The sequence below is a fragment of the Thamnophis sirtalis genome, unplaced genomic scaffold (assembly GCF_051295495.1).
Source record: "Thamnophis sirtalis isolate CommonGarterSnake01/CBP01778 unplaced genomic scaffold, rThaSir2_p1.2 scaffold_3, whole genome shotgun sequence".
Lineage (NCBI taxonomy): Eukaryota > Metazoa > Chordata > Lepidosauria > Squamata > Natricidae > Thamnophis > Thamnophis sirtalis.
The window spans coordinates 4,748,401-4,763,102 of NW_028261383.1; positions in this window are offsets into that span (position 1 = coordinate 4,748,401).

Below are 14,702 nucleotides of genomic sequence, written 5' to 3' on the forward strand. Positions count from 1 at the left end.
TGTCCTATGAACCACAAATAAAACCACAGAGTTAAAAAGGATCCCCAGAGGCCATCTAGTCCAACCCTCATTTGTATATGGCTTGGGTTTCCACTCAAAGAATCCCCAATCCATGGGAGTATTACTTATTGGCAACATCTGACACCACAGAAGAAGAAAAATGTGAGAGCAAATGCTTAGCAGATCCAAGAAAATAAATACCTTGCATCATTTTCCCATTTGGATGCTTCTCTGTAATGTCAGACATAAGTCTCCCCAGTCACAATGGCCAACTGAATGTTATAAGAAAAGGCTGGGTTTCAGAAAGTGGGGAAGAAAAATGCATCCCAAAGATGTGAATAGTGCAAAGAAAAAACAATATAACTTTGTCAAGGACTTAGTCTTTGAATGACAGGTTATGGGCCAGATTAAGCCAAGAGGGCAGGGAGAGGAGAAATAAGAAAGTGAGGCCAAGTGATCAAATTATATTGAATTAAAAGCAAATCAGATTCAATGTTCATGAATGTGAATGCTTTATGCGTATTTAATTTTGGCAACCACAAAATCCAGGTCTGCAAATAAGTCAGTATTTATATGCTATCAAAGCTGGCCATGAAATTTAACTGGGGAGGAGGAGATAATTCAAACCTTTGGAATCTAGAGAATCACACGTGAATCAGACAATCCCATGCTTGAACAACAGCCGTGCAACACAGGGCTTCCAAAACTTTGTAGCACCACACCCTCCTAAAATGATGCATTCACTTGTGCAATATTCTCCCCAGGAGAAAAACTCATCATTTCTGTGAGGTTAGGACTGGGCAAAAAATGGGATCTTTAATCACTGAGTGATGATGAATTGGTCATCTCTATATTATGGGATTCTCAAGCTTAGTGGCATTGCAAATGCTTGTGTCGACAACAAGAAGAGCAAAGTGGGGAATATTGTTAGGTAGGACTTATGCTCTGCCTATGCATAGCAGATCAGGTTCAAAATTAATTGTGCCCCAGGCAGGCCACGGGGTAAATGATGTGACTGTCTATAGACAGGATCCCTTCAATCTGCTCCTTGGGGAGAGAATCCAGTTTCTCTTTCTCTGGACTTCTTGACCAGCCATTCACAGACAAGTCCTGCTTGGAATATGAACAAGGAAATGTAAAAATTGTAGAGTGGAATAGAAAAGTGCATGTATATCCCTAGATATTGTTATTTTATTACTCTGGATGAGGAAATAAAAATAAACTGTGGTGTTACACACTTGGACTCGGATCACTCATTCACACACCCCTATTAATATATGAAGATCTCCTAGAAAATCCCAAACAGGCTCTACTTTTAAAATTAGGCAGGGTGCAAGGTTGCTGATTGCTTCCTTGGCATTGAATAGTAGGCAACAAAAGAGTTAAGTGGCACCAAAACAGAGTAGCACCAAACTCCATAGCTCTGCTTGACCTTCTCCAGCAGTCTCTGGAGACAACCGAAAATATTGAAGGACACCAGAAGTCACACAATGTATTGAATATTTATTTGCAGCCTCACTTTCTAAGGCATGTCTTGACAAAAAGCACCACAACTACTACAGAACAATGCACCCAGGGGTGTACCTGTGACTTCTCAGTAAGATTTTTTTTTCTTTTCTCCAGCAACCCCTCTGCAGATGGAGTCCCAAAGAAAGTTTTGGATCCCCAGAGCAGAGGCTTCTTATCACTATAATTATCACGGGCCTTGTCTTTGAGACCAAAATCTGCCACTTCTCCAGTTATTGCCTTTGATGTAAACACCAGACCGAAGCAGAACAGAAGGATAAATGACACCAGTCATGCTGGGTGTTGTGCACAAGATTTAGGACATGCAGGGGCTCTGCTCCTGACTGTTCTTTCTCTCCTTGGTAGGTGAAGTTCAGCTTGTCTCTTGTCTGAATCAGGAAAGCCACTGGCATTCCAATCTTGTGAGAGGGCTCTAAAAACTCTTCTTTTAGAAACAGAGAAGAAGCTGGTTCAGCCGAAGGAAGCATGGAGCTTGTGCTATGGCTTCTGATGCTGTTGCTCCTGCTGAGCCAGAGGAACTCTGGAAAGCTCAGGACCAAATGCCCCCCAACGTTGAAGCAGCAGGACAGAGGAGATCCATGGAATTTTTACAGGCCAGGAGACCACCTGATTAGTGTACTTCTCACTGCAAGAAAATTTTCACTTCTGACTTTACAGTTCAATGGGGCTCGTTATATTTCTCCTCCAATGTAAGTCATTGAATGTGATGATGCCTTTCTGACACTCCTTATCTTTTCTTCTTCTACTTGTTCCTAAGCTGGAAGGCATTTGGAAGTTCTTGGATCATTTTGATGTATATGTTGTGGGCGACAATAAAATACAAGGATGGGGTGGAAGGAAACCCTCAAAGCAACTTGAGAAAGAGAGACACAGAACTCCAGGGGATCTTCTACTCCATTTTCAGTCCTGAGTTCATCTCTTGAATACTTATCTTTATCAGTATTCCATTCTTTACCCTACAATGAGCGTCTCTGCCTTTGTGGAGTGGCAGAGGTGGAAGACCTGGCTCACATACTATTTGATTGTTGCTTGTATAAGGGGGTGAGAGACAGGTACCTTGGTCCATATACCAAACGAATGACCCATTAGGATCCCCATATCAAAACAACTTACTTTATGTGTGGCCAGAAGTGGAGCAACCCACCTCTGGCCAAAACCTGAAAATAACATTTAATACAGCACAATATTTAAACAAAATGGTTCAGTTGAGATCTGCATACGTGGGACTGATTGGGGTAGATTGTAAGGGTGACACCAAAATATAATTTATGTCATTTTATTATTTTTTATATATTTATGTATTAAATTATATTGTATTTTATCCTATAACTATTGTATTTATCTTACTCTTATTTTAAATTGTTTGCATAAGATTTTATTGGTGATATGTGTTTGAACCTTGTGCTTTGATATGACCTGTAGGCTATTCAATAAAGATATCATATCATATCATATCATGTAGTTATTAAAGTGGTTTTATTTGCCTCTGGCAAATCATATTCAATGCCTTTTACTTAGAAATATGACCTTTTTAAAAAAAGAATTACTTTGCTGGCTCATTTATTAAGCCATTTATAGCTTTTATAGTAGTTCTACTTTAATGGTAGAATTTTTTAAATTATATAAATGAATATTAGCAGCACTACAAATAATGATGTAATTGTGATTCTTAACCTGGTGAAGGCTATCTCTATTTCATCTTCTCAACATTCATTAAAAAATGGTACAGATAACTATAACTTTGCTTTTGGATCAGTTTTAGCTTAAGAGTTGTGGAGACAAAGGAGTATAAACTTGTGGAGGGCTATAAACTTGCAGAGACAAAGGGGTATACAGGGGGAAAATGATTGTAGCTTTTGATGACAATAATGATGGGAAAGATAATAATGTTAAAACTTTTTTATAGTATGACATCTTTTGGTCCTGGATGCACCCAACGCTTCATTTTTGCTATTGAAATGGCCAACAAGAATGTCAAATATCTGCATAATTTAACACTGGGCTACAACATCCATGACAACTATGATAACACACTTGGCACTTCAGATGTCTTGCTGGACATGCTCTCTACTGGAAAAGCCAATGTTCCCAACTACAGCTGTGGAAGGATGGACCACCTTTTGGCTCTTCTTGATGCAGCTGACTTTGACATATCCATTCAGATGTCAACTTTAGTAGGCACCTACAAAGTCCCACAGGTTTGTTTATGTGTGTGTGTGTTCCTTTATCTGGTAAAGTGAGTGGGGTGGTGATGGGTGACCAATAGATTCAACCATATCTTCTTCATGGAAGATTGCAGTTAGCCATTGTAGATCTCATGGATGGGGATTCAGAGTGGTGAGGGATTAAGGATCAAAGTACACAACTGTTCTTATGGCACCAACCTCATTGCTTTGGGGGCTTTGGATGCACAGTCATGAAGGTGGGAAAGGCTCTGTATCCACCAAAGGGTCTTTTCAGAAAAGGAAGGTACAGCAGTGATGGAAAGATCACATGTTGTAGATTATCTCAGCCAAAATAATAACTTCAGTAATGCATAATCCCAGATTCATTAAAAAGAGACCCAATGTATTATCTTTTATTTTTATTTTATTTTATTCATTAGAGCAGGTTTAGAACAACTGGTCAGTGATGGAAGACATACAGCAACACTATTTATTATTTGACTGTGAACTTAAGAGAGAGATCGGCTTCTTGGATTGGACATTACAAGAGTGATAGAATGCCATCACTCTGCTAAACAAATAATTCCTTCACCACTGTCAAACTATTCACTAAGGCTGCTTTATTATTACTATTAGTCTTCTCATCATTCCTATCACCCATCTCCTCCCAGTTATGACCGCAGGACTGTAACTTTGTTGCTTGCATCCTTACAATTTATATTGATATTGATTGTTTACTGATTGCTTATTTGTACTCTATGACTATCATTAAGTGCTGTACCTTATTATTCTTGATGAATGTATCTTGTCTTTTTATTTACTCTGAGAGCATATGCAACAAAGACAAATTACTTGTGTGTCCAGTCACACTTGGCCAATAAAGAATTATATTCTGTTCTGTTCTGTTCTTTTCAACATGTATAACTATTCTCTCTCTCTCTCTCTCTCTCTCTCTCTCTCTCTCTCTCTCTCTCTCTCTCTCTGTGTGTGTGTGTGTGTGTGTGTGTGCATGCATGCATGTATTGTGCAATCAAAATTTAAAAAAATAATATTTAATAGGGTCTTTTATTGAACAAACTAATTCAGTTGCTATTTGCATATATAGCAGGTCTGTTTGAGATAAATTGTAAGCATGCTTAAATATGATTTGCATTCTTTATTATTTGTTAATTATTTCTTTTTGTCCTTATTTACATCATAATTTATTAACATAAATTTTATATTCTATGCCTTGCTGTGGCCTTATGGCTAATGAACAATAAATTGCTCTAATATGTTGATGGTAACCATTCGATTTATTAAAAATTTGGATGATATGAACCACAATATACATATGTATAATGTTAATATAATGCAACATTCTTCACTGCATTTTCAGATCACTTATGCAACTTCTTCAGAGGCTCTAAGTGATAAAAGTCATTTCCCCTTTTTCTACCGGATGGCCCCCAAAGAAGGGGTCCACTACCCAGCAATTGTCCAACTGCTCCTCCATTTCAGATGGACCTTGATTGGTCTCTTTGCTCCAGAAACAGAGGAGGGAGAGAAATCTATGATGGCTTTGACTCCTATACTTTTCAGGAATGGAATTTGTGTTGTTATTTCACATTTTTTTCCATCCACCACACCAATAATCCCCCTCAGGGCTGCTATTTCTAAGTGGAGACAAGTCAATGTCTTTGTTTTCTTTATCAGAATTGGTACTATCATGGTCGCAATTCATCCTGTCCATTTAGCACTTACACATTTGCCAGGACCCATTGAAGGGAAAATCTGGATCATCTCCACCTTTTTAGAATGGAAGTTTAAAAGGAACAACTTTTACAAATTCATCCATAGTTTTTGGACCTTCATTTATCAAAGTAAAAAGAGGTCAAAAGAAAATGCCTTGGAATCCCATTTCCTTGGGGTATCCCAATTTCAAAGCCACTGTTTTCACTGTTCTTCTTCAAAGCATGTCTTTTCTGTCAAACAACGGAAAAGATGCAAACAGAAAATATCAGTGGGGACCCAACAGAAACGGAATGGCGTCTGGGTCGAAAAAGACCACAATTTTTACAGTATTGTTAAGGCTCTGGCCCACACCTTGAATGCTGCATATTCCTCCAGATCCAAGAGGAGAAGAAAGGAGGGAAAAGAGAGGTTGGGGGATCAAAGGATTCAGCCATGGCAGGTACAGTAGATGATTCCCAACAAGGATCATTAACCCCAGTTCCTTCTGGGAAGGAATCCAAAGGAGGAAGGGAAACTTTTCGATCTACTTGTACTAATAGCGCAGGGTTACAGATCAACACAGTTGGAAGGGAGCTTGCATCTAGTCCAACCCCCTGCCCAAGCAGGAGACCCTACATCTGCTTCTACCTAGGATCGAACTCACAACCTTCTGATTGTGAGGTGAGAGCTCCACCCTAGGCCACAGCATGAGGGGTTAATAAAAGTTAATAAAGATCAATGGATTTGGCCAATCTAATCTACTGAGGGAAGATCTTCCGAAAAGTGGGGAGCATAGCAAATATATTTTGGATATGAAAATACTGCTAATTTAAAAAAGGGTGCATTCATTTTAAATACATTTCTGTATATATAGCTTTGTAATTAGCATCATAGAATTTTACATATATAAATTTGAAGGAAACCCTTAGAACACTTAGCCACAGCCCCTCTCTCTAAAGGAATCCCAGTTATAGCTTTTCTGACTGGTGGCTGTTTGGTCTTTACATGAAGACAATCAATAAAGGTGAGACTGAATTTGTCTCATTCATTGGCTCAGTTCTAAAACTGTAAAATTTCTGGTTTTAAACTTCCTGGATTTTTTCTGTTCTAGCTTCATCCCTTTCTGGAAAAAAATGAGCTTTGCAATATTTCTCATTTGAAACTATACTTGGACCCAAATGGAGACATAGAAGCTGATCTGAACATTATGAGCTCAGTGATTCTTCCCAATGAGCATCCCATTGAAAAGCAAATGGGGAGTTTTGACAGACAGAGATTGAGTATGAATCAGGATTCTCTTTCATGGCTAAAGGTGGTCAACAAGGTGGGGAGAATATTAGTGTCTTTCTTCTGTTTTTTCAAAGCCTGAGGACCAATTTCATGTGGGCAAAGTCAAAATCACAGACCTTTGGTGAGAATTGAAAGTGGAGAACTGCTTATGAGACCTCAGTACTATTGACGAAGGTGTCCTTCAAAGGCTATAATATGGAACATTGTTTAAAGCTGATTCAGCTATGTCCAAAATGGAATGCTTGGTGATTATTCTTTACGACACAGATCGTGGCTTTGTGGGTTCCCTCTGCAATCTTTTATCTCCATAAAACCTGTGGGAGAGCCCATCAAGTTCTCAACAATGTGTTGCTGATAGCCTCACTAGTTACCAGTCCTCAAATAACAAAGAAGAAAGCGATTAGTTTGATCAGTGCCCAGATTTAGCTTTGGATTGATAGCTATGAAATTGAATCAAGACTGGATGGAGGTACTCTTAATCCAATAGAAATAAATTTTGGAATTGGGATTCAGGTTGTCCTGGTCAGCTGATCTTTTTAAGTAGTTCAGATTTTGCCATACTCTTCAATATCTTCATAAATGACTTAGATGAGGAAATAGAAGGTGAACTTAACAGATTTGCAGATGATAGTAAGTTGGCAGGAATAGCTAGCACCCTTGATGATAGGCTCAAATCAAATCTGTGTCTGTCTTGTTTGATTACAGAGTGAGCCAGGCAGTTATAGAGGTGCAGATGACAGACTCAATAATTCCTTTGTAGAACTGAATCAGCAGCTCTATAGGCAGTTTGAGTTTTCTGAGTTGGCGCAGAAAGAACATTTTTTTGTTCTTTTTGGATGACATTTTTGATGTTAGCTGTCCATTTTAAGACTATTTGGCTACTATTCATGTCTACCACGATTTTCCATGGATAATGAGTCCTAACACATTTTCTTTGGCATTCCTTGCTTTTCTGCTCAGTCTGTGCCTCAGTCCAAATGTGTGGAAAATTGTCTTCCTGGATTTTTCAAGCAGAAGCAAGAAGAAGAGCCAGTTTGTTGTTACGACTGTGTTCCTTGTCCAGAGGGGACCATCTCCACTCAGGAAGGTTGGTTACTCCAGAGGAAATGTTGTTGGAATCATCTATAGCATTTTGAACAATGTGCATGTTAAAGAAGACAAATCTAAGTGTGTATTTTGCCCTTGGTCTTTCTTTTGAACCTGCCTAATTTCTTCCGTAATGGGAAGAATAAGAAAAAAGTTCTTAAAGTTCTACCTCTAAAAAGGATGAGGTAGGAAGTGATAGAAGGATATAGCAAAGTGGGCAGTGTTTCTTGTGCCAGAAGTAATATCACTTCTACTTGTAAGTTTGGAATTAAATTATATAGCTCTGTGTGTGTGTGTGTGTGTGTGTGTGTGTGTGTGTATACTCCTTCACATTTTGTAAATATTTACGTTATCTTGCCAGCAGTTTAGACATTAATGGCTGTACGTTGCATTATTTTGAGGGGACAGCACATTTACACTGTTATACAAGCTGTATACTCACTACTTTACATTGTAACCAAGTGCCATTTCTTTAGTGTTGTTGCATGAAAGGATATATATATAATATTTTTAAAATGTGAGGGGGTGTATTCACTTCTGTGACACAACACACACACACACAGACACACACACAGAGGGAGGGAGGGAGGGAGAGAGAGAGAGAAAGAGAGAGAGAGAGAGATAGAGAGCAGTGGCTATAGCTTTCCTATCCCGCTGTATCAGTTGTCATCCAAAGTTTTTCTGGAAATGTAAAAGGAGAGACAATAAAAGAAATATTCCTTTCTGATTTCTCAGATAGTGAAAAATGCACCAGGTGCCCTCATGATCAATATCCAACCAAGAACCGAGTTCAGTGTATCCCAAAAAGAATATCCTTCCTGTCCTATGAAGAACAGCTGGGCATCTTCCTGGCCTCCTTTTCCTTACTGTTGTTTGCAACTACAGGCTTCGTTTTAATCACATTCATTAAATATCTAGAAACGCCCATTGTCAAAGCCAACAACAGGGACCTCTCCTATATCCTCCTGATCTCCCTCCTGCTCTGCTTCTTGTCCTCTTTTTTATTTCTGGGTCGACCAAGGAAAGTCACCTGTCTTCTCCGACAAATGGTATTTAACATTGTTTTCTCAGGAGCTGTATCTTCTGTGTTGGCCAAAACAATCATGGTTGTGCTGGCCTTCCTGGCCACAAAACCAGGAAATCGAATGAAGAGATGGTTGGGAAAGAGTTTGGCCAACTCCATAATCCTTTCTTGTTCTGCTGTCCAAATTTTAATCTGTTCCATCTGGCTGGGAGTTTCTCCTCCATACCCTGAATCTGACCTGCATACCCAGCCAGGAGAGATCATTCTTCAGTGCAATGAAGGATCTGTCACCATGTTTTTTTTGGCCCTTGGCTACATGGGTTTTCTAGCTGCCATTTGTTTCACATTAGCTTTCCTAGCCAGGAATCTGCCTGGGGCCTTCAACGAAGCCAAGTTGATCACCTTCAGCATGCTGGTCTTCTGCAGTGTCTGGGTCTCTTTCCTGCCCACCTACCTGAGCACCAAAGGAAAGTATTTGGTGGCCGTGCAGGTCTTCTCCATATTGGCCTCAAGTGCTGGACTCCTGGGTTGCATCTTCTTTCCCAGATGCTACATTATCATCTTGAGACCACATCTAAATACTAAGGAACACCTAAAGATGAAAATTGTGAACTGATTAAGAAATTCTTTCTTGGCTCATGACATTATTCATTCATTGTAATTTTTATAGAAAAGTTACAGAAATAAAATAAAATAAAATAAATATTGCTTGTTTATGATTCTTTTGCATCTGTTTAACAATTTAGGATATTTAAAACTAAAGGAAATAATAATGTGAACATTATTAGATTAAACAACAAAATTCAAGATAATCATTAAACAATAGAATAAATGACTTTATCATTTATATTCATGTTTTTCCCCCAATTTTTTAGCAGTCTTCCTTTTCTTAAGCATACAAGCATACAATATCTAACATATGAGCCATGTCCTAGGCCAGTGATGGCGAACCTTCTTTTGCTCGCGTTCCATAAGCGGGGGGAGCACAGGGGTGTTATGTGCTGGCGTGACATACCCATAATGCAATGCACGACCCCTCCAGTGCACATGCGCACATGACAGGTGCTCCCCCCATTTTTTGCATGCTTTTTTTGCCTTTCCTAGGCTCCAAGGCTTGGAGCCAAAAACCAGTCCTATGGGCCAACCAGAAGTTAGGGAATGGATTTCCGGTTTGCTTGTAGAGCTGGTTTAAGCCCTTTGGAGCCTTCAGGGGCCTTCCAGAGGCTTCCCTGAAGAGTCTGGAGGATGAAAAATAACTCTATGAGCAAACTGTCCTCCGGAACCTTCAGGGACTTTCAGGAGACTTCCCTGAAGGCTCTGGAGGACTAAAAATGATCCTATGAGTTTGCTCACTTTTAGTCCTCCAGAGCCCTCAGGGAAGCCTCCTGAAGGCCCCTGAGGGTTTAAACTGGCCCTACGAGCAAACCGGAAGTTCATTCCCAAACTTTCTGTTTGCCCATAGGCTGGTTTTTTGCATTCTGGAGCCTTCAGGGAAGCTCCTGAAGCCTCTGGTGGGCTTCCGGGGGGGGGGCAGGGGAGGCTGTTTCTGCCCTCCCCAGGCTCCTATAAAGTCTCTGGAGCCTTAGGAGAGCAAAAAATGCCTTTAAAAAAGGCTTAACTCAGCTGGCCAGTGGATGCATGCTTGCTGGCCAGCTAACAGGGCAACGCCTCACGTGCCCTGACAAATGGCTCCACGTTCCACCTGTGGCACTCGTGCCATAGGTTCGCCATCCCGGTCCTAGGCTTTAGTACTGTAACCTTGGCAATTAATTTCAAAGTTACTCTGGAGGAACTCAACATCATCTTTTACATGGTTCTTTGGAAACTGATATTTCCATTCCGCCAAAGTATGGGTGTCACATTCCATTATTCAGCAAGCAATTCTGACAGAGCCAAAGATGCTTAACTGACAAATTTCATCCAACAAGCTGCAACAACCAGTATAGGATGACAAACAGGAAATAAAGCCAATGCTAAAGTGGTTAATACCTCCACCATTTAAATAGCATCTGCTCCACACCCCATGACTCCATCCCCTGGGCCCCAACCTCTATAAACCCCTAGCCTTCATGTGGTTTCCTTCAGTGATGATGTTGCAGCCCTTGAGCAGGCCATGCATGCTGTGGATGCTCTGCGCAGGTTCGACCCCCCATCCAGCCATGACAGGCTCTGCACAGTCTGTGCAACTGCAGGGGAATATGCCAGGGCTGCCCCACAGCCCAGTAAGTTCTCATGGCCAGTGAATCCCTCGCACTGCTCAGCTGTGGGGTGATGGCAACATGCTGGCAGGCATGGTTTCCGGCATGGGTCACAGACATGGATGTGCCTCCCAGCTGGTGGCTCCTGGAGTGATGTGTGGGCATTGGCACAGTGCCCAGATGGCATCTTATGGTGTGGCATGTGGGCATGGACACACTGCCCAGCTGAGATGATCCCCAGCTGAGTGGCACCCCTGGCAACCCAAGGACTGACAAAGAGTTGTATTGGAAGGAGAAGGGTTAGTGTTGATGATGTGGTGTTCCAGCTTTAAAAGCTCTAATTGCACCTGGTGGTGCACCTGGTCTTTCTTCTGATGTACTTTTTCCTCAGCATTCTCTACTCTCCAGATCAAGTTCCATCGTCTTCCTAGATTCCTCTGTATTAGCCACCAGTCCCAGCTTCTCTGAGAAGAGGTGCTGAACAGACTTTCTGGCTTCTGGTGAGGAATTTTAACAGACTGTGCCTTTCTGACAGAATCGGAGTATTGGTACCTCTCTGAATTCTCAACTGACTGACTAACACTATATAGCTTTCCTCCACAGAAGTCCTCCAGGACACTGGTTGTCCAGGGAAAAAGATAGTGACCACCACACTCCTTGTTTGAAATGGGGGAGGGGGGGAAATCACCTTAAAGGCTGGAATTTTTCCTCTGGCTTATGAGGAGCATCTCGTCTTTCTTGGCCATAAACAGATCAAGGGGCAAAGAAGCTCTGAAGGAAAAATTATCTAGTGCAGGTTGGGCTTTTGTCTCAGAAGGGACAGGGAATCCATACAGCAAATCCCACTTAGAGTGTCACCTCTTTGCAAGACCCCCACTTGGTCTTAGTGCCTACCCAATTGCAGCTTGCAATCTGAAGGGATCACCAGGAAGTTGGGGAAGTCTTTGCCAGCTGCACTACTTCCTTTGGCCCCTTTTCATAAGGTGTAAGGAGCAAGAAAAAGAGATACATCAGGGTTCCAAGTAACATACCCCAAACCAAAGAAGACTCTGAGGCTTGAGATTCCTCAAAGTTCAATTTTATTAGAAATGTCATATTGGCACATATGGAAAAAACCTGATTCTGGAAGCTTCCAGGTTTTCCACACCCAAATGAAAGTTAAAGTCTCTGCCCAGAACCCACATATCCATCACATGATCCAATCTGGTACTGTCCAAAACTGGAGATGCCTCCCAGTCACACCATCACAGCTGCAGGGCAAGGTGTCCTTGACTCTCTGAGAAAGGAATGTTATTTGGCCTATATATCACTCCTACTCCATATAATCCCCCCTCCAATTTTCCCACAGCAGAAAATGTGACAGTCATGAAGGCCCAATGTAAAACTTGGCTTCCAGGTCCGAAACTGACATTGCTAGGGAGGAAAAGGGAAGGGGGGTCTCCCTGCAGGAACCCTCTGTGGCTCTGAGGAAGGGGCATCCTGGGGTTTCCTCATGGCCCCCAAAGACCTTCTGGCCTGGCTTTCTTGGGCAGATGCTGCTCCCACTTCCCCAAAGCCTCCATTGGAGGAGAATCTCTTCATGGCAGCCATTTCTAAGTGGAGGAGGGGACACCCTTCCAGGACTTCAGTCTCCCCTCCCTCTGCATTTCTAGCAGTTTTTGCTTCTTTCTCATCACAAAAATCTTTTGGTTTAATCCTTATTTAACCCCCTTCTCCCTTGCCTTTGTTTTTTCAACCTCTTCTCCATGAGGCTGATTGGTGGCTGAGTTCCCAGGCAACCACTGTCTCTTCTCTCCTATTTGATTGGCTACTGCTGGGTTGCCATGACAAGAGGGGCAGACCAGGAACAGAGGCAGCCATTGGGGGGGAGGAGAGAGAGAGACAGAGAGACAGAGAGAGACACAGAGAGAGACACAGAGAGAGAGAGAGAGAGAGGCAGGTTGTGTCTCTTTTCTCTTCCATGAAAACTGGAGGAGTAGAAGGTGAAATCTTCTGTCTTAGGAAACTTCCTCAGATGCAGCCCAGTGTAAGGAAACATAAAAGAATATTTTTTTAAAAAAAATAATATTCAAAACATGAAGGAAAAAAAATCAAGACTTTGACAGAAAGAAAATAGTGGAAAGGATCTGAAACCAGATAAAAAGGATGAAGAAGTGTTGAACATCACAGGAATAGTGTGGATAAAGAGCTTATATAAAATAGGGAGCTGAAATAGAAAACAGTTTTAGTATTAAGATTAATTTCAGCGGTGGTCGAAAGCATTTATAATTTACAATTCCTTTTTTTTGGGGGGGGGGAATTGTAAGCTTTCCTTTTGTGAAATTGTGAGAAAAAATAACCAGCTGGTTCAGTTCCAAGCTGGGAGGTAGGTACTGGAAATAAAAAGGAGGCTGGAGGCTGATTGGAAAGAAGGTCAATTTATTGATGAAGCTCAACCACATGGGTTCTGGATAGCTGATCACATGGAGTTGAGAATGAGAGGGGTTATACTTTGTCTTGGGCTTTGCACTTGGTCTTCCTGTTCCTGTGCAAGAACATGTATTCTATTGGCTGTTGTCAGACTCCCATGGGACCATGTCATAGCTGGCTCTATAGACAAAGTACAAATCCTAGGAGTTTCTCTGAACTCCCAGGTTTGGTTGACGTTTGGACTGCTCTGAGGGTGATGCAATAATTCCCATTGTAGCTTAATGGCTTTGTCCTGTATTGGATCGTGGGTGAGGGTATTTGCTTTTGAATTGAACTACCTAGTTCTCAATAAGCTCTTTATCTCTTAAGGGCTGACATACTAATGATCAGAAACATGATCAGAGAAGGTGATTCAACATTAGCGGAAGACTAAAAGAGAATCTTGCAATTCTGAAAGTACATTTCCCCCACCAATTCTTTTTACAACCTGAAAAAGTTATGAAAGAAATAGTCCTGGTGGGAAGGTTTCTGTGGAATTCAAACAAACCATTTAACAGGTAAAGAGAGACAGGTAATAAAAAACAATTATATTGCTCTGTTAAATAAAACAAAGACAGTTTGTTGTGATTGTAAAGCCATATCAGAAGATTTGGATACCAAATTTTCCATTAATTTGGATGGTTTAAAATTACATCCTTGCAATGATTGGTCAATTGTTTCAATTGGCTTATCACTCCATCTTGAGCAATACTAAATACCCCTAGTTGTCAAACTAATCTGTGACAATCCAGTATGATCAGCACTTGTGGTTTGCAACACAATTGAACAATTTCTTTCCTTTGCCAAGCATTTTGGAACTTCAAGAACACCTCCAAAATGCCTGGTTGTTTACCAAGTTTGCCTTTCGCAGTGTTTCTACTACTGGGTTGAACAGGATGACCCCAGAAAAATATTTAGACACTCCCCCAGAACCTTTTACCTAAAACTCATGACTAAAATAATCAATTTTTTAGAACCTCTCTCCCCCCCACTATATATTTCTGGTGTATCAACAAGATTCCAATTAAATAAGTGTCATATTTCAAAAATTAGTGTGTGGCATCTCAGGCCTCAAGTAGACTAAGGGCATTGGACATTGTCCTACTTGAACTTCAGTAAGGCATTTGATAAAGTAGACCATAACCTTGATAAAATGGAAACATGTGGGTTAGGCAGCATCACCACCAGATGGATTTGTAACTGGCTGAACAACCACACTCAAAATGTAGTCCTCAATGGAACTGCATCTAC